Genomic DNA, 24,244 nt, shown 5'->3' with positions numbered 1-24,244 from the left:
GATACAAACCCCCGGCAATGCCTGGCCTGGAATGGCTAGTCCATGGGCCCCTGCCTGGGGGTGCTGCTGTCTCCCCACAAGTGGTCATTTCGCTTATCTCTAGGCAGCACGGCCATTACAAACAACTCCCAGTGGCTTTGCTTCTTCTACACTGATGGATGTTATTTAATCAAACACCAAGCATTGCGTCGATTGGGTGAGTGCCTACACTCTAACCACCCTCGATAAGGGGAGTGGGCCTCACCCAATCAGTGACACCCTTGACGGCAGTGATGAAAGTTTCCTGGAGAAGACATTCTGCTGGGAGACTGCTGCGTCAGCTCCTGCCTGCGTCTGCAGCCTGGGCGCTCGGCTTACCTCAGCCTCGCCAGGCCCCACAGCTGTGTGGGCCGATCCCTTAAGTAAGTCACCTCTGTTCACCGTGTCTGCATTTCCCACCGGTCTGCATCTCTGGAGAACCCTGGCTGATACGGATGGTAACAACACCTCTGCTCTGGGAGTGGAGACACTAAATCTTCCAGTACATGCTGGGTGTCCTTCAGGGCCAGGATACTGATTCCAGATACCGTAATCGGCTCCTGAGCACGGACTCCCCGGCTCCTGGGGACTCAGTTCACTACCCCAACCTTTGATCGAGGTGAGCATCTTTCCCGTCCAGTTGGCAGCTTTCCTCACTGTCCCACCTCAGCTGGATTCTTCCCGGCTGGAGATCTGAGAGAAGAGGGACCTTCCCCTTTTGCTCCATCTCCTTTGCTACATTTGATTCTAACATATAATATATAAAAAAACATGTATTTTTTCAGGCCTATATATATATTTCTAACTGTATATATTAAATATATTAAATATAATTATATATAAATAAATACATAATTTATATATAATTATATAATTTATATTATATATTGATAGTATAACTGTTATAAATTTTAACTTATGAATAAATACAATATAAGTACAAGTTATAAATAAGTTACAAATAAATAAAAATTTACAACTGTAATTTATAATTATTATAATTTGTAAACATTATATTAAAGATATAAATAGTATAAATATATTTAACTGCATAGTTATAAACATATTTATACTTTAATTTTATATATATACATATATATAGGGTGTGTGTGTGTACTTTTCTTTCTTAGAAATACAATAGGAAGATACATATAGAAAACCTTGATTATATCAAAACCTTGGAGGATGGGGCCCTCTGGTTAACTGAATTTCTTGGGTTGCTCGAAATTTGTCTCTTTTCTTGGTTGAACATATTTAAAAATAGAAAAGGGGGTAAGCAACTAGTAAGATGTTCATTTAAACAGAAAAATATCAGTACTTACATGAAATGTAAAAGATCTAAATATTCCAATTAAAAGTCAAGGACTGGCAGACTGGATAAGATAAACAAAGCCCAACTAAACACTGCTTACAAGAGTCATACTTTCAATAAATATAACACACAGAAGGTGGCAAATAGAAGTATGGGAAAAGATATACCATATCAACAACTTAACGACAATAAACCTGGTGTGACCATCTTTCTAAGAGACAAAGCAGGCCTCAAGGCATGACGCATGAGCAGAGATAGAAAGAAACATTTCAGAGTGACAAATGTCATTCTAAATGTTTAGGAAGCTAATCATACAGCCTGCAAACACGTACAACGCCGCCTTCCACGTAGACACGGCACTATAGGCCAGTTGGGGAGAACTAATGCGTGCTGTCCATCCGTGAGCACCAGAATAAAGCTGCGGTGTAGACAACAGCAGCTGGAGCTCCCTCAGTTTCCACGTGTGAGCTTGTAAAACACTGACGTGCACAGGAATATGTTACTTTAACTGCAGCAAAGGAGACTGAACTGACGATATGCTGCTGTTACTCTAACTTTAACTGTAGTCCTAAGGCAGCTCCGGGCTGAGAGCTGGAGACCTCCGTTACACAGAGGACACAGAACATGGGGAAAAATACAACTGCGATTCCCAGGGTGCTGTCCTACCTATTTTTAAGAGTGATGGCAAAGTTGGCTTCTCTAAATAAAAAGACACAATGAAGCCATTTCTAAAAACTACAAGATTTTAAGTTACATTTTTGTGGGATATACATAGCTTTTTAAAGTGGAATTTCATCCTGAAAGATTAAATAGTACAACTCTAAATAAATGAAACAAAAGGTTTCCTTCTATCCAAAATGGAAATACTTCCCACTATCTGAAGTAATTTTACCCAGAAAAAATTTTCAGCCAATAGAAATTCAAGCACATTTATAATATGGGTATTTTGGGTATAAAAGAAAGATTACTATAGAAGCTTTTGTCCTAAAAATTTGAGTTATGAACCATCTAAATAGCAAATTGAGTCATTTTAGTTAATAAGACAAATAGAAAATACTGAATTACCATCCTTGATCCTGTAGATTTGTACACTTCACAAAACTAGACTGTTAAAAATAGTAATACATTCACAGTATTTTATTTGAAAGGCTAATCTTATGATCAATATTAATTTTAATCAATAACTACAACAACACTGGAGTACTTTCCTTTCTTGAAAAAGCGCTGAGGCTAAACACTGACTGACTGAAACTTCTTAGCACTGCCAATCTCCCCATGGATCCTTCTGGAACATCAAATTCTGACAACATCCTGTTTCACTGGAGCTGTACTTCCCACATGGTGCAGGCTCAGAGGACAGGGCTTCCCTCAGTGGCCTTAGGCCGCTCCCTGAATGGAGCAGAGCAGTGAATCCCTACACAAGTCGTGCCTGCTTTTATAGAGACAAGTACAATCGGAAAGCTGGGTGGGAAAGTCCTGGCTGCTCGTCTCTGGTCTGCACAGCTCCTCTTTCCCACAACAGGTAGGCACAGCAGACTGCCGCTCAGCGCTCCCACCATGGCCAAGATGCTGAAACCACCGGTTTCTGCGGCTATTCCATTGTTTACAGATCTGGCTCTTTGCCAGAGCCTAATTAAGCCACTGAAAATGCCGGATGGTTAAGCCCCTCTGCACTGCACCCACCCACAACTCCCTGCAAAGCACTGCGACATGCTTTCACTTTTCCCCAAGATAATGTGCCAGACTGTGAGTGTTGGCGGGTGTGTGCAGGTACCCACGGTCCAATGCTCATGAACGGCACTTCCGGTAAAGAACAGGGTTCAGGGAACCACTCCAAAACAGATGTGGAGTTTGGTTTTATTTGTTAGAGTTTGGAGAAAAGTATGAGAGAACTCTATACTTTAATCATGTTTAATCTTAGGGAAATAACTTTCCATTAAGAAGAAGAAAACAACTATTTGGATCACAATGTCTGTTGTGAATCCTTTTTACCAAATGAACAAAAACATTACAGAGCTTTTGAAATTCCCAGAGCCACCGCTATTCATTAAAAAAAGAAAGCACCCTTTTAAGATGTAGGTGCTTTATCTTTTACAAAATGAAAAGATCAAACATAAAACCTATTTGTAAGCAAAGCAATAGTGTCTCTGAGTCTCTCCCTAAGATCAACAGCCGTGAGGATGAATCAGGGGAAGCAGTCACAATGGTGCAATGGGTGCAAGGAAGCGCCCTGCGAGGCCAGCCTCCCCTGATTGCAATCTTTAGACCCGAGGCCCATAACTCTGTTTAAGTACTACATCCTGAATAAAAGTTCATTCTGCTCTAATGAGAAGTGAAGTGGCGGGTGAGAGGAACACTGAGAAGCCTAATTGACCCCATACAATCTGATAGGGGAGAAGATCTCGATCTGAAGATAATTTACGAATATCTAAATTGGAGTCGGGAGAGATGCAGGGAATTGATTAGTCAGGCTAATTTTCTCTTTTTGACAACAGGGTATCTCACTCTACACATCACGGAATGAAGTCATCTTTTCTCCTTCCACATGCTCTAGCAACACACATCTGCTGCAGATGTTCTTCTGAACAAGGAGGCAATTTTGAAGAGACCCAAGAGACAGGAGTCGCTGCGCAGTTATCCAGTGTCAAGTGCAAATTCCCGTTTCCTCCCAATAGCTTCTCCCCACTCTTCTTGTGCTTCAGTTACTTTTATTTACAACGCCTATGACTGTGTAGGAAAATCACTCCCAAGTTGACTAATAACTGTGGTAGACACACAGCAGTGTTCTGACTTGGTGAAGACAGAATATTTCACACCTACACGACCCCACAATGTGGCCAAAACAAGAGTGGCTTAATTAATCGCTGGCCAGGAGCCAGATTCTTTCCAAACCAAGGCTTTTCTACAAGACGGCATATGGTTTGTGATTTCTTAGAAATATGAAAAGCCTTTTGAAGTGATTCCACTTGATTCTGTCAAAATAATTCTGTACGTGAAACAGGAGTACTAAAAAGTAGGGGGAAAAGTATTACTTGTAAAAACGATTTTATCCTAAGAACTTGAAAATTGTTTTCATTTCTGAGGGTTAAGATAGCGAGTGGCATGCATTTTAGTAAATATTTTATTTCCACATATGTAGTGCCCCACGTAGAAGAGGCCAACTTTACTTGGGAACAATAATGAGAAATACTATTTTTGAAGTGGAAGGAATATTTCTTCGTTATTTGCCCACCTTTCAAAGGCATTACATATTTAGTCTTTGATTTTTTTTATATTATTTATTCTATTTCAATTCAATCACTATGCCTTTTTTTCTCCTTCAAAATTGTGCTTGTGGTGAAGTTAAAAAAAAAAAAAAAAAAGGCATTTATTTTACTCTGAGTTCCCTGAGGGTAAGAGTCTCATATTATTCGTCATTATATGTTCAGAACGTAGGGTGCAGGAGTAACGATGGATTGCCAGCCTTTGAAAACCACCATGAACCCAGTGCAACCAGCCCAGCGCTCTGAGATGGGCACAGCAGGGGCAGGCACTGAGCCCAGCCTATAGGAAGGACTCTGCTCAGAAGGTGGCATCGCCCAGGTGTGCGGGCATCCTAAGTGCTTTCTCATCACGGTGCCAGTGGGACCCACTTAGAGAGATACCGCACCAACACACTGAGCAGGAAGCATCAAAACCTTAGGAAACAAGCTTAGACAAACCCTGAGTTACAGTCTTAAAACTGTGTTGCTCTCTCCTGCACCAGCTCTGCTCCTGAGATACCTCATAATGCTACTGGTGACAGTGGTTAATTAGAGAAACGGAGGCAACAGGTCTCTATTTGTAAACTGTAGCCCAATATCCAGCAGAGTCCATTACCTACACGGCCTTTAACAATCACTATTCAGACTGACTCTTGGAGGTGAATGGAAACAGGCGCAGAGCACGCTAGGGCTAACTGGATTTTCTTGGTTGGTGGGAACATATTTCTAAACACCTTGTTTCCTAGTATAAAAGTAGCTCTTCTCCAGGACGGCTGTATTCATCACTTTTCCTCTTTAGAATACTGAAAGAAACTAGAAAGGATAGGCTTTCTTAACATAATTAATAGCCATCAGCCTCAATTCACTCCAGCGTACTTGTCATGACAGGGAACGTGGACCTCTCGCGAATACCATCGCCCACTGGGGGAGCCGGCAATGAGACCGTGGGTAAAACACCGGCAACAAGCGAAATGAAGATGTGACAGGCAGACTTAGTATCCTGATGGGATAGTCCAGGAAGCATAACAATCGTCTTACCTCACACGCCTTAAAAACGAAAACTGAACCCAGACTACTGGTTCTGAGTCAGGGGAAAGCGCTGTGCGGGCAAAGGGAAATGGGTGCTGACAGCTGTGGCCAGAAGTGATGTGAAAGCAGCCACCTTGGTGATCTTTCAGTCCTCCCGACCCGTGATCCGTTCTCAGTTAAAAAGCATGAATGTCCAGCATATAAGAATCTAGACACAGGACGAAAACCACGTATTTTTTTCCTGTGGGGCAGTAACCAGATGTCAATAGCTGCAGCTGTGACTATATAATTACCTGTTTGCATTAACGCGGACCGCAGTTTAGATTTAATAGGTCAAATGACAATGCAGCAAAATGCATCGAGCCTATGATTAGCCCTTTTCAAACATTCTGTCCCTCGCCACTTCGACCCTGGGAACAGAGCAGGCACAGACTTAGGTCAATAAGAAACACTGGTCCGCACAATAGGCCTGGCCTCCAACGGCACTGTTGACAGACACCAGCACAAAGGCCGTGAATAGAGGCCCCCTCAGTTCTCACACAGAGCGAAGAATGACTCAGTGTGCTCTGCTTTGGGGCTCTGTTTGTACAGTGGATACAGCTTTTGTCCTCGGCCACTGTTCACAGCTCAGTGGGGCTCAAGGGCCGAGGAAGTGAAGGCGGAAGAATGCTGCCCACTCTTCCCTGTGGCGGCCCGTTGTGTCCACATGTGCACAGGACGGGGCCAGGGAGAACGGGCACGTCGCTAGAGGCCTCCCACGCCAGCGCACGCGAGCACACACGGAGAAGGCAGGACGCAGCGCGCCTCGGGAACTCACCAGTGCTTGGGTAGTAACACCGTCATTGACGGACTCGTTGTTCATTTGGTTTTTCTTTTCTGCCATTTTTTCTCCCCAAAGGCTTGTGTTAGGTGCAAAGAGAAATCAGGACTGGCTCGAAGTAGGAACGAAAGCAACGTAGGCCAGGACTCGGCAGAGGCCCGTGGGAATGGGGCCAGGAAGCAGGTGAGGAGGCCAGATCCTGGTGGGGCATGGGCCAGGCTGGCAGTGGCATTTCATTCCTTGTTTATTAATGGCCTGTGTTGTCTCAAGTCTATACACCCTCTCTTTATGCCTACATCCCAAGGTAACGGGGCTATAACAGGAAAGAACCCACCCCACTCACCCCAGGGATTAAACAGAATTCTAGACAATTCAATGGGCCTACACAGACAGATTCCATAGGCTGAAGACGGTGTCACACTGGCCAAGAACACCTAGCTAGGGCAAGGGACAAACTCCAGCGCTGAAAGAAACATCACTGAGCTAAGCCAAAACCATCTGGGCAGAATTGGATCTGCATTTACGTGTACATACGTCCTGGAAGGAGACTACGTGTTCAAACTCCTGTTCTGCCAATGACTAGCTGTGTAACGTAGTCTATAACCCCTGTGTATCTTAATTGCTGCATCTGTAAAATGGGATGTCCATCCTATTCTTGATTCAAAAAATAACTATTGAGATAATATTAGTATCTACTTCACTGGTTGCTCTGAAGATAAAACAAATCAATACACATAAGGTACCCAGAAGAAGACCTGGCACCAGGTAAGCATTCAATAAATACCGCCTGTAAGAGTGCTGGCCCCTAATGCTGCAGGACCACCACTACAATCCTACAGCTACAACTAATATCACCTCTCCTCCAGTGAGGGAACCCCTATATTCATGACTGCACAGGAAAATTCCTACCAGGGAATCGACACTGATCCTCGAATCCATGAGGATATCTCATTTACCCAGAGGCTGTTTCTAGTAAATACATAAACTCAAGTTTTTTGGATGCCCAAAATGTGACATAGCTATATATGTATGACACACAAGCCTATTAATATGAAAACTTTAAAGAACGTATATGCTTTGAATTTTTCCCTAAACCTACATCAATGTACAGCCTAATAATTATTCCCAGGGGGAGAACACTAGCAAACATTAATTAAGTGCTTGCTACGCTAGGGGCCAGATATGCTTCTAAGTGATTTATCTAAGGTACTATTGTTTTTAAAGGAAAGAAACTGAAAAACAGAGCCCTCAGTACTCGCTGACGATCACGCTGCTAAATAAGCAAACCCAGGCAATCTGACTTCTGATCAATCTTGTGCTCACAAACACTGCACTATCCTTTCTCATTACTAACCCCACGGAAGCATCCAGAACAACTTGTTAAGCAATACTATCCTTATTCTTAACGCTCAGCAAAGGAAAGAAGTCACTTTCTCAGAAGGTTCTGGCATGGAATAAAACCATATATCCACAGTGGCCTCATAAATGATAATACACTATGAAATAAAATAAGCTTAAGGTATATCCTGTTATCCTTTTTGAAGAACAGGCAGTTGCTGACCACATCTAGTCTAGCAGGAGTCATAAAGTAAAATGTTTTGTTTAATTGCTTTCCTAAATCCTCATCTCCCCACAACCTTCGTTTCATGCCTAAGAATGTCATTTTACATGTTAATTGTATGTGCAATGATTCTGAGAATGCAAAGAAGTTAATTAATGAAAAGAAATGCCTTGAGAACAGATGCTTTAACCATAAGTGACTACTTAAGAGGAAAAAAGTCCTCCATTTCAGTACTTTCAGAATGCGCCGCCCCCCCCCCACACACACACACATTTAAATCTCTACTGGTATCTATTGGTCAGTGAAACATCAATACCAAGCAAGAACCATGTCAGAAGTTTAAGTAGAAGTTTGCACTTATTTAAAAGTTCATCCCATATGGCTCTGATCTAATTTATTCTTCAAAATCTAAATCTACAAATATTCATGAATGATCTTGATTAAATTCAAAAATAAAGACACCAGACTTCCATATCTAGCAGTATGTTAGAACAAATAAACTGACTAAAGCTTCTGCTGACAAAGGAATAAACACAGTGGTTAAAATACCGAAAACAGTTTCTTTAATGGAATCATTGAGTTGGCAACTTAATACCGATTACAGAAAGGCAGAAAAGAGAAAGAAAGCTGGAACCCAAAGAATAAACAGCATTGAAGCTAGGCTTTGCAAAACTGGAGCTTCTTTTAACATTTCTATAGACATAAAGGGTCACTAAGTAACAGACAAACGAGAGAATTACTTAGAAGACAGGAAGCTCCTAAACTTGCATGAAAGTGGCAACACGTTCGGGTTATACACGGTAAGAACTGAAAGGACTGCTAGCAGAAAAGACAAATCCATCGTCAAAACTGTTTTACAAACGAGACATTTACAAAAACTGACCAACTACTGGGCTGAAGAAAATGTCTTAACAAGTTTCAAAAATTGGTGTCACCTCCCCGATCACGATACAATTATGCTAGAAACTAATAACAAAAAATTTCTCACTTGTTTGGAAATTTAAAATACAGTTCTGAAGAACTCATGGGTCAAAGAAGAAATAATGGAATTTAGAAAACAGCATAAAAAAGTACATCAAAATTTATACAACAATTAGCAAAGTTGCTCAAGTATACTAAGTAACAACATAATATGTACTAGTAAAACACTTCATTTCTTTTCTTGTAAAGCAACTCATTTAATAGCCTGCAGTTTTTCTGGCTTTAGTTCTTTTATCTTTCAGAAAAAGAATACTTAATGAGCCCAGTATAATTATGTATCTTATGTATAAAAATGTGACCGATATGTTTTCATCATAATAAACGGTTCTACTGTACTTTGTATTTATCGGGACCCTTCTTTGCCTAGACTGTCCCAAGGTATAATTTGTTTCAGTTAGTTTGGCATCTGAACATTTTTCATCTTGGAAGGAATCTATTTTGACTCTTTGACTCCAATGTGTGTATCTTTTAAAAACTGCTGAGCAATCGCATGCATGCTTTTAAAAGCAATCTTGATTCCTGAGAGCTACAGATCCAAGGTTTGGGTTCCCACACCCACAGAATTCACAGGTGAAATCTTAATCCCCAAGGTGATGGTATTTGGAGGTGAGGCCTTCGGGAGGTGACCAGATCGTAAGGGTGGAGCCCTGGTGAACGGGACTGGTGACCTTATGAATAAAAGGACCCAAGAGCTCCCTGTCCCTTCCACCCTGTGAGAACATGGTGTGAAGATGCCTGTCTATGAGTCAGGAAGTGGATCCTCCCCAGACTCGGACTCTGCCAGAGCCCAGATCGTGGGACTTGCCAGCTCCAGAACTGTGGGAAATACATGTCTGTTGTTTAAGCCACATGGTATTTTTGTTACAACAGCCCAAATGGACTAAGACACTAAGTTCCATTTTCTCTATATTCATAAACTGGCTAGAAAACTTGGCAAGAATCAAAGAATCATTTGAAAAAAGGAAAAGAACAGTAAAAACCAGAACCGTAAATTAAGTGTTTAGAGATAGACTGGATATGTAGCTGGATTTAAAAACTGGGGTTGGAACGCATACCACTGTATTTCCCACTCGAGGTGCTAATTCTGGTAATGTTCAACCCAAATGCCTAAGCTGGAATAAAAATATGAAGGCCCGACTTCTATTTCGAATCATTAAATCCAAGTCCGTTGTCTGAAGGCCAAACACTGTTCAAAAGGGTTAGTCCTGGTATGCCTGAGAGCACGTCCTGGTGGCACAGCTTTCGACAACTGCCAAGGCAGAGAATGAGAACGGAAGGGCTGCTGTGTGGGTACTGGGCCCTGGCTCCCACAAATAGCAATGAACTTAAAGTAGCTTAAGGAGAGAAGGAGAGGGAGAGGCAGAGGCAGAGAAAGGGAGAATATGAATGACTTTTATTATAAGGATACATGGGTGCCTTAAGAAAGCCTAGAGCAGATTCAAGAAGGGCTGGTCCCCGAAACAGAAGCCATGAGACTCGGGCAGTGTTTTCTCTCTCTCTCTCCTCTCTTCACTCCACATGTCCACATAACCCTCCCCCTTCCTCTGAGCCAGCTTTCTCTGCTCTCCAGTCTGCACGGCATCGATGGCTGTGCAAAGCCCATGAATTGACAAGTTAAAGCCCCAGACATGTGAAGAGTCTGCTTCTCTTTCGTTCCCCAAAACCAAAACCCAAGGGCGGGCACTTGGATGGCTTCCAGCTTGGTTCAGGTACCTCCTCTGGTCCAGTCAGGCGGGAGAGGCCGCGTGACTTCAACAGGGCTGCACACAGATCACTCCTTGGGCGGGGGAGCTGAAGGTGCTACGGTGCTGGAAACTGCAAAAGACACTCAGCAGAAATAAGAAACAAGTGCCTTCCAGTGGAATCTACACACGGCCCTGTTTACTGCAGCAGGTGTCAAGTTGGATAACAGAGGGTGAAGGCATTGCCTGAGGCCGTGAGGAGGGGTGGGCAAAGAGGTGGGGGCCGGCTTCCTCAAGTATGAGAGCTGTGTGGCCAGCACTGCCCCAAGAAGCTGACAGGAGACAGCTGACGGGCTCCACTGTCTGTCCATGCGGCTGGGACAGAAAGACTCCTCTGACAGAACCGCCCTTCCCCCTGAGTTTCTGCTTTCTACACTAAACCTTCTGCCCAGCCTCAATTCATATGTGATACATACTATTTAGACTATCTTGACTGCACAGATTTAAGTAAATAATCTAGTTGTGGAGGGCGCAGCTCACACTGGCTTATGCGGGGATTGACCCCGGTGTTGGATTTAAGTAAATAAAAGTTAGCTTGGCAAAATGATTTTGCTCATCACTCAGGTAAAGCATGGTTACCAGCCATTTGCTCAGCCTATAAATCCTACATGAATAACCTTTATCTCTTCTCCATCTCCTTCCTGCTTATTTTCCGGTTGATACTTACTCTAGAATATCTTTTTAATCAATCCCCTCCATTCCAGCAACAATGCTATAGTCTTAATTCAAGTTCTTATCTTTTTTGAATTTTTAGAATATCCATCTGATTGATCCTGCTGCCTCCACATCGCCAACATATGTTGTACTAGCTTCAACAATTTCCACTTTAACGCAGAACGCTTGTCACGCCCCTGCTTATAAATCCCCCCTAGTTCCTCACAGCAGAGGCGCCAAACATGCCGGTACCTCCATCGGAACCACCTGGATCACCGCCCTCATCCTGTCTCAATCACAATCTCCTCGAGTGGGGCTTAGCAGTTTGCCTTTCTAATGAAGCCCCCACTTGATCTGGAGGTAACCAGTCCAGCACCAGTCTTTGGATTTGCGTCACGGGAATGCTTTGTAATAAAAAGTCCTGACTCCCCAACTTGAATGCAGTCTGACTCCAGCCTCTCTCCTTCCAGGGCCCTCCCTGCCGACCTCCCCTCCCAGCCTTTTTCACAAACACAGCCAGGCCTTGCCTACTGCTGGGCATCCAGCCATCTGCCTTCCGCCCTTCTCCACGTAGGGGACGTCTACGTTAGGAATCAGCTCCAACGTCACCTCCTCTGTGAAGCCTTCCTTCACTGCCTCTCGCAGTTACTCATGACAGAGTGTAGGAGACAGTCTAGTGCTTAACAGCCCTGGCTCTGCAACCTGACTGGGAACGTGTGAATCCAGGCTCTGCCAATTACTAACGAGTGAGTAACACACGGCCTTGAACAAGTTACTTAGCCTCTCTGTGCCCTTACGTGGCTTCACTGTAAAACAGAAATAATAATCGTGTTGTGAGGGCCAGTGAGCTCGTGCATGGAAAGCATTTGCCTGGATCGTAGCAATTACTCATTAAACAATAGCATCCGATTGATTTAAGAATTCCCTTTCTTAGTTGTGGTACAAAACTAAGAAAAAAGTAATTTAATAATATAACTTCTTTTCATTTACTTCTCAAAAGGTGACTAAGGATGATGGACTAAACCCATTTCTGAACAAAAAAGTTATTTATATGGAAAAGACTTAGATCGCCTTTTGAAGTCATTCACTAGACAGGCAGAAATAATTTGGAAATCTTAGCTATATATTTGATTTTTAAAGAAGAAAGGAAATACTGGGCCTAGCTTTGGGTCATATTTTTTAAGTATATAGAGAAATAACTGAAAAATCTAGAATGAAATCTCATAGAGCAAAATTTCCATTACCTATAACATCAAAATTTCAGCCAAAAACATATTTCAAGAAATCCCATAGGTTTTCAGAAACAGTATAAAAACTTTTATGAATCCTGATCTTTGTCTAATTACTAAAGTAATACCTGAAATGGAAAAGGCAGAGTGAGTAAAAAACAAAACAAAACAACAACAAAAAACCCACCAACCTTGGTCATCTGCAACAAAAGGAAAACAAATTACGGTTATACAAGGTGAGAAGTACACGGGGGCAAACTGAATTTGGGCTCAGATATAAAGTGAACGTCTTCTGTGATATCACTAGATGCATTCTTATTTTTCCCTGATTTTGCTTCTCAAATATCAGCTAATAGGAAACAGTAGACACAGATACAGTGAGGTCTGGAAACAAGGGTCAGCTCTTCCAGAGAACATGTTTCTCCTCGGACCCCTCATTCATTCAGTAAATACTTACCGAGCACCTACCGAGTATATGCTTGGGTACAGCGGGGAACAAAAGAGCCAGGCCCGTGTGATGCATGACACATTCCCACGGCGCTGACCATGGGACAGCCTCTATAGCCCAAGCTCGGAACCTTATACACTGTCATAAGGACCACACGCTCCATCTTCACATTATCACCAGAAGACTCCACAAGACAAAACCCATCTGGCTCCCACACTAGGTCTATGGGTCCCAAAGGGTTAATGGGTGTTAGGGGAATCTGGGAACACCCTAAGATCACACGCAAATGTGTGCGTGTCCATATATGTGTAAATGTGCTTAGACAGACAAGGTGCTTTCTCTGTATTCTCAAGTGGGCCCATGACCCCCAAAAGTCTAAATATTCACTGCTCTAGGGGTAGGAAAATGCCTACAATTCCATGCTATGGAAAAGACAGCTGCCAGACGCCAACACAGAAAGCACTTGGCAAATTCCTCATCTGACATTTTATACACGATGTTCAACAATTTTATGATTGAGCAGTTATGTTCTGATCACCTAAATTCTGTCCTCTAACGTTCTGAGTACCAAACATCTAGTCAGTGCATTAGACAAAGGCTTCTTCCAAAAAAACTGTTTATAGAACCTGGGCTCCAGCAACTCTTGCAATATAATCCTTGTGTATAACTGAACCACAGAAAAATAACTCCTTAATTTGTGGTTAGAATAACGACTGCACAACAACCTACAGTGGGTGGCATGAAACTATCACAATTATAAAGTAACCAAGCAAATAATACACTATGTCTATAACAGAGAGAACGTTATAAATCCAAAACATACATTGCTATAAATAAAGTCTGTGGTTATTTGCTGAGACCCTCTGACTAACACTGCAGTGACAGGGCTACTCTTAGCGTGTTTTCTGAGGGAGTCAGTAAAGCTAGTTGACAGTAGACTCCGTGGCACCACATGCATTGTTTGGGCTAAGAAATGAGGTGAACTGCACTGTATAGTAACTTTGGGAAAATGCTGCCTTTAATATAAACAAACAATGAACTTTCCTTTAGAAGCCACGATAAGGGAGAAGAGGGCAGCTGGATTACTCCCACTAAATCAGCCTGCCAGCATTTTGGGAAACCATTGAATAAGAGCAATCAGTGTGTGTAAATGCACATTTGTTGACAGCTGTAATCAGATCATGGCCCCCAAAATGAAAATCATGGGTTTTAGAGCCGGGAAGGCTCTAAAAAGATCAACAAGACAACAGGACTGGAGACCAAAAAAGATGTGTGACTTGCCCAGTTGACAAAAACAGAACAAACCAAAAAAATGACTCCCATAGGTCGCCATTCTTACACAGAAAAAATATTTTTAAAAACAACTAATACAGAATTCATGTACCATACAGTTCACCGATTTAAAGGGTCATCATCACAATCGATTTAATACTTTCATCACTCTACACCCCTTAGCCATCACCCCTCTCCTCTCTCCTCCCATCCCTGGGCAACCACTAAGCTACTTCCTACCTCTAAATGTTGGCCTGTTCTGGACATTTCATACACATGAAATCATACAATATGTAGCCCTTCGTGACTGCATTCTTTCTCTTGGCATCATGTTTCAAGGTTCAATCATGTTGTATCAGGTACCAGTACTTCACTACTTTTTATGGCTGCGTAATATTCCACATGTAAAACACACACACACACACACACACACACACACAAGTTCATCAGTTGGTGAACACTTGGGTTGTTTCCACCTTTTCGCTACTATAAATAATACTATGAATATTTGTGTTCCTAGCTTTTGAGTGGACATATATTTGTGATCATAGTTTCGAGTGGACCAAGTTTTTGAATGGACATGTATTTTCCTTTCTTTAGGGTATAGATACCTAGGAGTGGAATTGCTGGGTCAGATGGTAACTCTGTTTAAGTACTGAAGGAACTACCAAACATTTTCCAAAGTGGCTGCACCGTTTTACATTCCCATCCATCAGAATGTTCTTGCTTTTAAAATCATAACCACTAATGAGATGATGAATACAAACGCCTTATTTTCTGCTTACAGGTAACTGAAGAACAAAAAAAACAAGTATTGGTAACTATGTTTTTTATAAACCACATATATTAGTCCATGAAATTCAGAACACAGAAAGGTAGCTTTAAATTGTTATTTTTAAAAGGGTTACCATGTAGTAAATATTCCCTTTATTACTTAAACCATATGAAAGTATTATACATGGGCTACAGATATATGTCACACATTCCTAAAATGTTGGAAAATCTTAAACATGAATAGAAAGGGACAAATTAAATTTTTCTTGAAAACTAAATTAGATTTTATCTAGTCAGGTGGTATCTATATACTTCTAGTCATTAGAAGGAGGAAAAAAAAAAACTATCTTTAAGATAGAAAACTGATGGGCATTCAACGGGGCAAAGTAAATGCAGAATGCTGATTTGGAAAAGAAATGAAAGCTGGCATTTACAACCATATAGTAAATTTAGATAATAAAGAGTTACTGCCCTGTGGGTTTGTGGTAAGCAATCTGGGGACAACAGCTTTACAAACGATGCATATACTGCAGAGTCAGGGGCTTTGCTTCTGTCTACTGGGCATGCTACCTAAATGGGGGGCCGGAGCGAGCTGGTATCAATGACTAAGTGTGAAGCAAAGACTGAAGGAAGTGATGGCCGAGCATCGCTAACTGCCGTGGGTGCTTCTGCCAAAGAGAGCCCAGAACCCTGGGAACAACAGCAGGCAGCGAGTGGGCGAGGGGAAAGCGTGACCAGGAGCACAGAGAGGGTGGGCATCCCCAGAAGATCCAGCCAGGCGGTACCCAGAAATCTAAGCTTTCATCACATTCCAGCACCAGCCGCTCTGTCCTTTCCGGTCAGCAGGGCTTACAGTCTTCCATAACTGCCTCTAGCCTCACCATGTCCGTTTCTGCCTAAGGGTGGCTGACAGGCAGAAACAGTTCCCATCATAACCAGCACCGTCATATTGAGATCTGCTTCCGTACACACATATACACACACTGAAATAAGTTTCCCCGAAGCAATAATTAGTCTTCCTATGTGCAATGCATTCCAGTATCTCCTATTCTATTTTGCTACCAAAAAAACAAAAAAAACTGAGAATGACCCAATACATTGTGACTTAAAGTTTATCGAGGACGTCTCAAAAATAATAATAATAATAATAATAATAATAATAATAATATGAATAGACTAACTTTGCATATGGGCAGGCAATGACAACTATGTCACAAGTGTTAACTAGACATTAGTGATTTCAAGGAGTAAGAGAGGTTAAAATGCAAAGAAATGTGTGTCTTAGGAACAACAGAAGAATGTAAATAAGAGCTCAGTGCATATTAGCAACTATCATTATGGGAGCAGGAGTTCTGACTTATTCCAACATAAATTATAAATAGCTTAAAATAAATTCACTAAATATAAAATTATAAAATACTAGAAGGAAAGATATATGCCAGTATTTCCATGGCGGCAATGGTCTTTCTAAGTATGACAACCAAAGTAGAAACTACGAAAGAAAAAAACAGATAAATCAATTATATAACAGAAAAATTTTACATGGCAAAAGTAACTGAGAGTAAATAGTTTTAACAGTTATGGCAAAGGATATAAATTAACAAGAAAGTGATTAGGTACAAAAGACTAACAAGCAACTGGGACAGGCCAATGAAACTGGAATATAAAATTAATTTAGAAGTAAATAAATGGCAAGATGTTCACCATTGCTTGTTATCAACAACACAAATTAAACCAATGATATAATTTTGATATAATAGACAAAAATTTTTTGTCTATTAGGTTGGCAAATGTGAAAAATAAAATGATAAGACTTACTGATAAAAAAGTTACTTTGTGGCAAATAGAAAATATGCATAAATTTTTAAAGAATGTATATCCTTTCCAGTTCTCTCACTACAAAGAATTTATTCCAAAGAAATAATCAATCACACCAAGATTTATGCATAGAATTGTCACTGAAGTGTTGCTTACAAAAATATTGAAAAATGGAAAAACCATCAGTATATATCAATAAGGGACTAGCTAAATAAATTACATTAGGTTGGTGCAAAAGTAATTGTGGTTTTTGCAATGATTTTTAACATTTTAAACCACAATTACATTTGCACCAACCTAATAGTAATGGAATGCTATGTAGTTTAATAATTTTATTTACAAAATATTTGGGTATCTAGTTGGAAGGAAAGCTAGTTGTAAAATGGTATTCAAAAATATGATTTTTTGTTAACTTTTTTACACATATATTAAAATGTGTAATATTTTAACTAGGTGCTCTTTGTTTTTTCCATTAATTTATTTGAATTTGTATCGTGAAATAAGCTTGAATTACTTTTGAAATAAAATAGAATTGTTAAAAATAAAAAGATGAGCAATCTTAGTTATATCAAGAGCTCCTATATAGGTTAGGAAGATGCTATAATCCCAAAGATAAGTAAGCTAAGCAAAGAAACTGACAATTTACAAAAAAAAAAAAAAAAAAAATACTATTAATAAAAAAACATGTGAAATGTTCAACCTGTTTGCATAAGTCTGCAAAACATCGATAATCTTTAGTTATTCCACTTAATCTTTCCTCAGGAAATAATCTTAGAAGTCTTATGTTCATAGCTGTGTCACTTATAAGAGTTAAAAGAATAGAAACAACCTAAATGTCTAATAAACACGAATGCTTAAAGAAATTGTGTTACATTCAGCGATATATAAAGCGTATAAAATTAAGGAAGAAACTCATGATATAAAATTATATAGAGAATGATTAAAACCATATACAAACAAAACAAAAATCTGTGTCTAGATGAAAAGTCTGGAAGGAAATGACTGATGGACCTTAGAGTTTCAGCAGTATTTTTTAAATTGAGATATAACTGGCACAGAACATTACTTTCAGGTGTACAACACAATGACTTGAGATGTGTACATAATGTGAAATGACCACAGGAAGTCTCACTGACATCCATTACCACACACAGTCATAAAACTGGACCTACGAAGTTTTTTAATTTTCCTACTTAGGGAATTTCCCATAGCTTTTTAATGAGAATGTATTACTTTTACAAGTTGAAACAAAACAATTAATAACAGAAATACCAACATAATTTTAGTAATTTGGCTTGATCACTCAATAACATTAGCTTTGACACTGCAGTAATCAACATACAGAATACGTGAATTAAAGTTTTCAACGAAAATGAAAAAACCAAGAGAATTAATTGGGTTTGGTTTGGTCAGTAGTATATTTTTATAATAAACAAAAGAATACGTAAAAATGAGGAAGAATACTTGCCTAAATTCAAGTGTTTGCATTTTCGGTAAGCCATAAAATTTCAATGCAAAAAAGCACAGCATTTGATGATATTTACAATGACAGATGTATAAATACTTCTTTTTCTACTTTCCTTTTTCGTATAAAAATGCAACTAGGAACATTTTGCTTAGTTAATTATGTAAAACTATGAACCTGAAAATAGAGCTATACAGCAGTGTGGACAGAGCACAGAGCAATGCTGTTCGTTAGAAAGACCAACTTTAAAATTAAGACTGAAAAGGTCAACACAGGAATAGTCCATCCCTTTATTAGTCAATGGCAGTTTACGGCAGACCACGGTGTGGCTGAATTTAGCTTCACTTAGATAACACTGCTTCATAATATCTCTGGTAAAGTGAGCTGGTAAAACAGGAATCAAAAAGTGTGGCCTAAGATAAGCTATGGCTTATACTTAATAATGCTTCTGAATTATTTTACAAAAGAGTATTGCAACCAAAGTTGTTGAAATGTGAAAAGTGATACTGAGAGGTACATTTTGATAAACACGTCATTTAAATACTTTTAAAAAGACAGAAAGCTGTGTCCTCAGTGGACAGAACATCCAGGATGCTCCCAGTGCATTGTGGGAGAGTCAGACCCAACCCAGAGCCTACGGTACACCAGGTTCCCAATCTGCAGAGTTTTCTGGACTTCTCCAGGCCTCTGTCTCCTCACCTACAAAAGTGAACGTTATCTAGCTCAAAATGTTACTGTATCTTACCCTCTTTTTCTCTACAAAATTCAATGCAACTTACCTCAAATAGAAAAAAGACAGAATAAAATAGTAAGCTAGGGTGATATATTTGAGGAATGAATGGAAAATTTGGATTATGACCTAATTTCACCCACTCTTCATCCCACCCCCACCTCCGAAAAATAAATAAATAAATAAATAAATAAGCAGTTTCCAAGAATTGTGACATAATTTTATTTTCAGAAAATGAAATCAGTGAATAACCACCCTTTAGGAAATGAGCAAAGAACAAACTCATTTACCATAAGTTAAAACATAATAATTAGAACGGAAAGAGGCAAAAACTCATTACCTTAATTATGTATTATGTTTTCTTTACTATAGAAAGTTGAAAAATGTTATCAGAAATTCCCTGTAACAAACATATCTTAGTAATCATTTCTAATATAAAAAGCATTCAGTCACTAATTTTTGTTTTGTTTTATGATACGAAGGGAGGGACACATAACCGTTACATTGAAAATGCAGCCACTCTACAAAGGTAAATAATTTTTATTCTGAAAAATACAAAATTTCCAGAAGAAAAACAGTACTATGTAGATGTTGGATAATGTTTGCTCAGAATATTGGCAGAGCCTCCCGTGCAGCTAGGAAGCGGCCGTCTTCTACAGGTCTAACAAGGAAAGGTAGGCTGAAGTCTAGAAGAGGTTTCTCAAAGAGCTTTTGTTTGCAAGATAAAAAAGAGACAGAGCGTGACTGTCCCTCCCCATTCCCTTCCGCTCTGGGGCACAGAGAGGTTGCTCAGGACAACCGCAGCATTACTGCCCCGTGACACAAGGAGCAGAAGCCAGTGCTGAGGCTGTCAAGCTGCTGGAGAGACCCTAGAAGCCACCCACAGACAGAATTCTTCTGCAAGAAACGTAAGTCCCTATCTGCGTAAGCCACAAGTCTTCAAGTGTTCTGCCATGTGCAAGTGACACAAGTCCAAGTGATTTGGGAAGTCACAAGTTCTCTGAGGCTCTCTTCTCACAACTGTAAAGTAGGTATAGATAGTAAGGAATGTACGTACAGTATCTGTTTCACATGTAGAAAAGGGTCAGTAATGTCCGTTGTTCACAACGATTGTGATGACGATGGCCTCATCTGAGTCTCACACCAACCATCTGGAGTAAGTACCATCATTTCATTCATCCATTTTTAAGGGTAAGAAAATTGAGGCTCCGTGAAGTTGAGCAACTTGCCCAAGAACATACAAATAATAAGTGGCAGAGCCAGGATTCAAATTCAGGAATACTTATTTCAGGGCGAATGATGTTTAGAAAAGTGACTAAACACAGTAAGAGCTAGCAGAAAATGCCGGCTGTTCAAACTGGATTCAAAAAAGAGGCGCTCGAGATCTAATTGTGAGCATTCGCTGGATGCTGGAGAGCTCCAGAGAATTTCAGGGCAGTCTGTCTTCCAGACCACAGTAAAGCCTTTGACTGCATCCATCACGAAAAGCCATGGGTTGCTCGGAAAGAAACGGGCGTGCCTCAGCACTGACTGTCCCCGCCTTGCCTGTACTGTGGACAGGAAGCCACCGGCAGGGCGGAATATGGAGGAACAGAATGGTTTCCTGTAGGCAAAGGTGTGTCAGATGGGTGCATTCTATCTCCCTATTTGTTCAGTCTGTACACAGAACATTACCATATGAAAATAGGCTAACTCGAGGAAGGAGGAGTGAAAACTGGCAGAAGAAATATCAAGAACTTAAAATATGCAGATGACACCATCTTACCAGCAGAAAGTACCAATGATTTGGAATGACTTCTGATGGAAGTGAAAGAAGAAAGCGCCAAAACAGGACAGCATTTGACCATCAAGAAGACAAAAATCTCAACTACAGGAGAAAGACACAACTTTAACACAGACAATAAAGACCCTGAAAATGTAAAAGATTTGGCTGATCGTGGTTCAGTCGTCAGTTCAAATGGAGACAAGGGAAGGCTGAGACTCAGAGGGCAGCAATGGAAGAATTAGGAAAGATCTCCAAGAGCAAAGATGTGTCGTTAGGGACCGAGGCTAAGATCATCCACCCCCTTGTAGTCCCAGTTACTGTGTACGGATGCGAAGATTGAACAGTGAAGAAGGCTAGTAGGAAAAAAGGAAAAATCGATCATTTGAAACATGGTGTTGGAGGAGGCTCTACAGATACCATGGGCCATCAGAAAGATGAACAAGCAGGTCCTAGAGCAAATTAAGCCTGCAACATCGCGGGAGGCAAATATGACAACTCTGAGGCTGTCCCACTTCCGGGCACATCAAGAAAAGAGAATGATGCTGAAGGGAGGAAAATGCAAGGCAGCAGGACAAGAGGAAGACCAAACATGAGACGGACTGACTCCGTAAAGACTCTCGCCATAGGCACGGGTCTACAGGAGCTGAGCAGGGCTGTGGGGACAGGACAGTGCAGACGTCACTTAATCATAGGGTCCCCAGGAATCAGAGACTATGCAATAGCTTGTAACACATGTAACAGTTGTGATAATATTAGAAAATTATAAAGAAAAGAACGAATATCTCCTAATTTTCAGTTCTGAAAAATAATAAATGTTTTATTTCAACATGATTTTTCTACTTAAAATTGAGATGGCTTTCATTTCTTTACTGAAACAGGTATACTCAATCCTCTTCAACGAAGGTAATTTTATTCCTTTATAACATCAACAGAAAACTAAGAACAGTGTATCTCAACCATTATCTACAACACCCTACTGTTAGCTAAATGCTTTTGTGACACTTGTCTATCCAACAAGTAAGCAATGAATATTTATGCTGAACTTATAATCGGCAAGGCACTATGCCAGACGTTTTAAATTATTTTTGCCCAAAGATACAGCATATGTTTATTTTCTAAAGTAACTTAAGATTCCTTTGGGGGAGAATTTTCTAAGAGTCCTAAAAATTAGGAAGTGGCTGCTGCTATTATCAACCACCATCACCATCACCACCATCACCATCACCACCACCACCGCCACCATCGCCACCATCACCATCACCAACATATATAGAACATATCTCACAAATTAGCACATGCTGAGCTTTATACTTTTGGAACATGTTCCTTCAAACGTCAATTGTCTCCTTCAGTAAAATAAACGAAACAAAAACTTAAAGAATTCAGGCTGAAGGCACAGTATTTGAAAAACAAGCTAAATTCAGAATTCAAGTTTCTAAATACATTAATTACATTCAGGAACCAGGCATACTAAAATATTTGCAATTGCAATTAGAAAAAGATATTTTGTTTCTGGAATAGATTTTGAGATTTAAAGAGTTTACGTTTAGTTGTTAATGTTCAAAAATAATTTGGCATATATCTTTCTAGCAAATATGAAATGAATGTAACGTAAAGGCCAAAACAAAAAGGGACGTGAGTGAAACAGAACTTTTGAGGTATGGTTAACTCAAGCAAATACCCTGAGTGTCAAAATACGGATATTCACAAGAATACTCCACAGTGAAAGAAGCATAGCTGTCTCCATCATATATCATAGCAAATAGTTGATAAACCCATTTTCAAAACAGTACTGTACATAAAAGAAAATGCTTTCAAGGAAAATACATCAAGGAAAGACTCATTTGCTTAATAAATTAAAAAAATGACATAGGCAATAGCATAAAATCCACATGAACATTATAATATGCTCAGTCAGTACTAATTAAGGATTTCATTATACCTACTTAATAGCTAATTTGCATTTTAAAAAGGAACACAAAGTATTCTATTTTAGGTCCAAATTAAGGTTCTGAATTAAAACTTTAAAAGAAACCTCACTATAGTATATTTATGAAAAATTCATTTCTTAAAAATTAAAGCTAAAAACAAAGTATCATATTTTCAAGTATCAGACTATATTGAGCCTGAATGATTCCTAACTTACCAAATAAAAAAGGGATACCTCTACACAGACACCTTTCTGTGTCATTTATAGGCATACCAAGTATTTTTCAATTATTCTAGTGCTGTGGTTTTTAAACCACAGGCAGGCACCCCAAAGCACTGCGTTTTGAGCTGGGGTTTTGGCTCTTGGGTAAATGAACGGCTCCTGTTCTTACTGACGGATATCGCCCCAGAAGCAAGCATCTCGCTCTCCACCCGTGTTCCGCCTGACCTGCCCCGCTCCACTGCCCTGCAGGTGCCAAGCCCTCCCGACCCCCTTGCCCTCTAAAACACTGTAAAGCCCTGTTAGAGGAAGGTGAAAAAGGAACAGGGAAGTAGGAGAACAGAACGTGACGGTGTATGATAACTTCAGAAAAGGGAAGAAGGGCCAACGAACAGTGCCGACTACCATAGAAAGCTTGAGCAAGGCTGTTGGGAAGGGGACCAGAAGGTCACTGACGAATTTAAGAGGTGCTTCCCATAATGGCCAGGGCAGAGCCGGCTGGACTAGACAGAGGAAGGCATGGAAATGCAGAAACAAGGGCAATTTGGGGGACAGGGAGTTTGAAGGAGAAACGGTAGTTTGAAGGAGAAACAAGGTAAAATGTTTTGAAATTTTATCAAACTCTTGAGAAAAAAATGACACACAGAAAATTTAAGGGAGAGAACAGGAAATCCGGAGAGTATTAGATTAAATCATATGAAATGTCAGATATTCAACTATTTTTTACTTTAAAAACCCCAGCAATTTCATATGGATTAAACTAACGGATGAACTTGATTTCAATTAAGGAGATAAGATTATCTGCTAAGGAGATGGAAGAAATGAACAAGAGGCCTAGTTGTAAAAAAAAAAAGATAAAGTAATAAGAAATCTACTAGAAATGAATGAATGTTGAGAACTCTGGTTGAAGCTGGATAGTAAGAACAGGCACTGAATCCACCTGGCAAGGTGACACTGCTTCTGCCAAAGGGTCTCATCTGCTCTTTGTACATTTGCATTTCACTTGTAGAAACAAAGCTGCTCAGCTCTAACCCTGCAACATCTCCTCAAATCAGTTACTCGCACTTACTGTGGCACAAACACAAATCTGCACTGATGTTGTTGCCTTTGGTTTTGGCATTTTGGTTTGGTTTGGTTTTTTGCTAAGATATAGAAACTTAGAGCTCAGTGAAGTTGCTAATTCCAGGTCTAGTGTTGTTACTCTACAGCCTGATTTCTCATAAATCCAGCCCCAC

At 40.2% G+C, this 24,244-nt stretch overlaps 1 protein-coding gene across 2 annotated transcripts in view; it reads right to left on the bottom strand.

The window, feature by feature from the left end:
* The window catches only part of TPD52 (tumor protein D52), a 186,332-nt gene that overhangs the window by 52,356 nt on the left and 109,732 nt on the right, over window positions 1-24,244 (bottom strand). The gene's annotated exons all lie outside the window — the stretch shown is intronic.

Source organism: Rhinolophus sinicus, linkage group LG14, assembly GCF_036562045.2.
Source record: "Rhinolophus sinicus isolate RSC01 linkage group LG14, ASM3656204v1, whole genome shotgun sequence".
NCBI lineage: Eukaryota > Metazoa > Chordata > Mammalia > Chiroptera > Rhinolophidae > Rhinolophus > Rhinolophus sinicus.
Note: the sequence above shows the minus strand (reverse complement) of the source record. Positions and strands in the feature narration are given on the sequence as shown.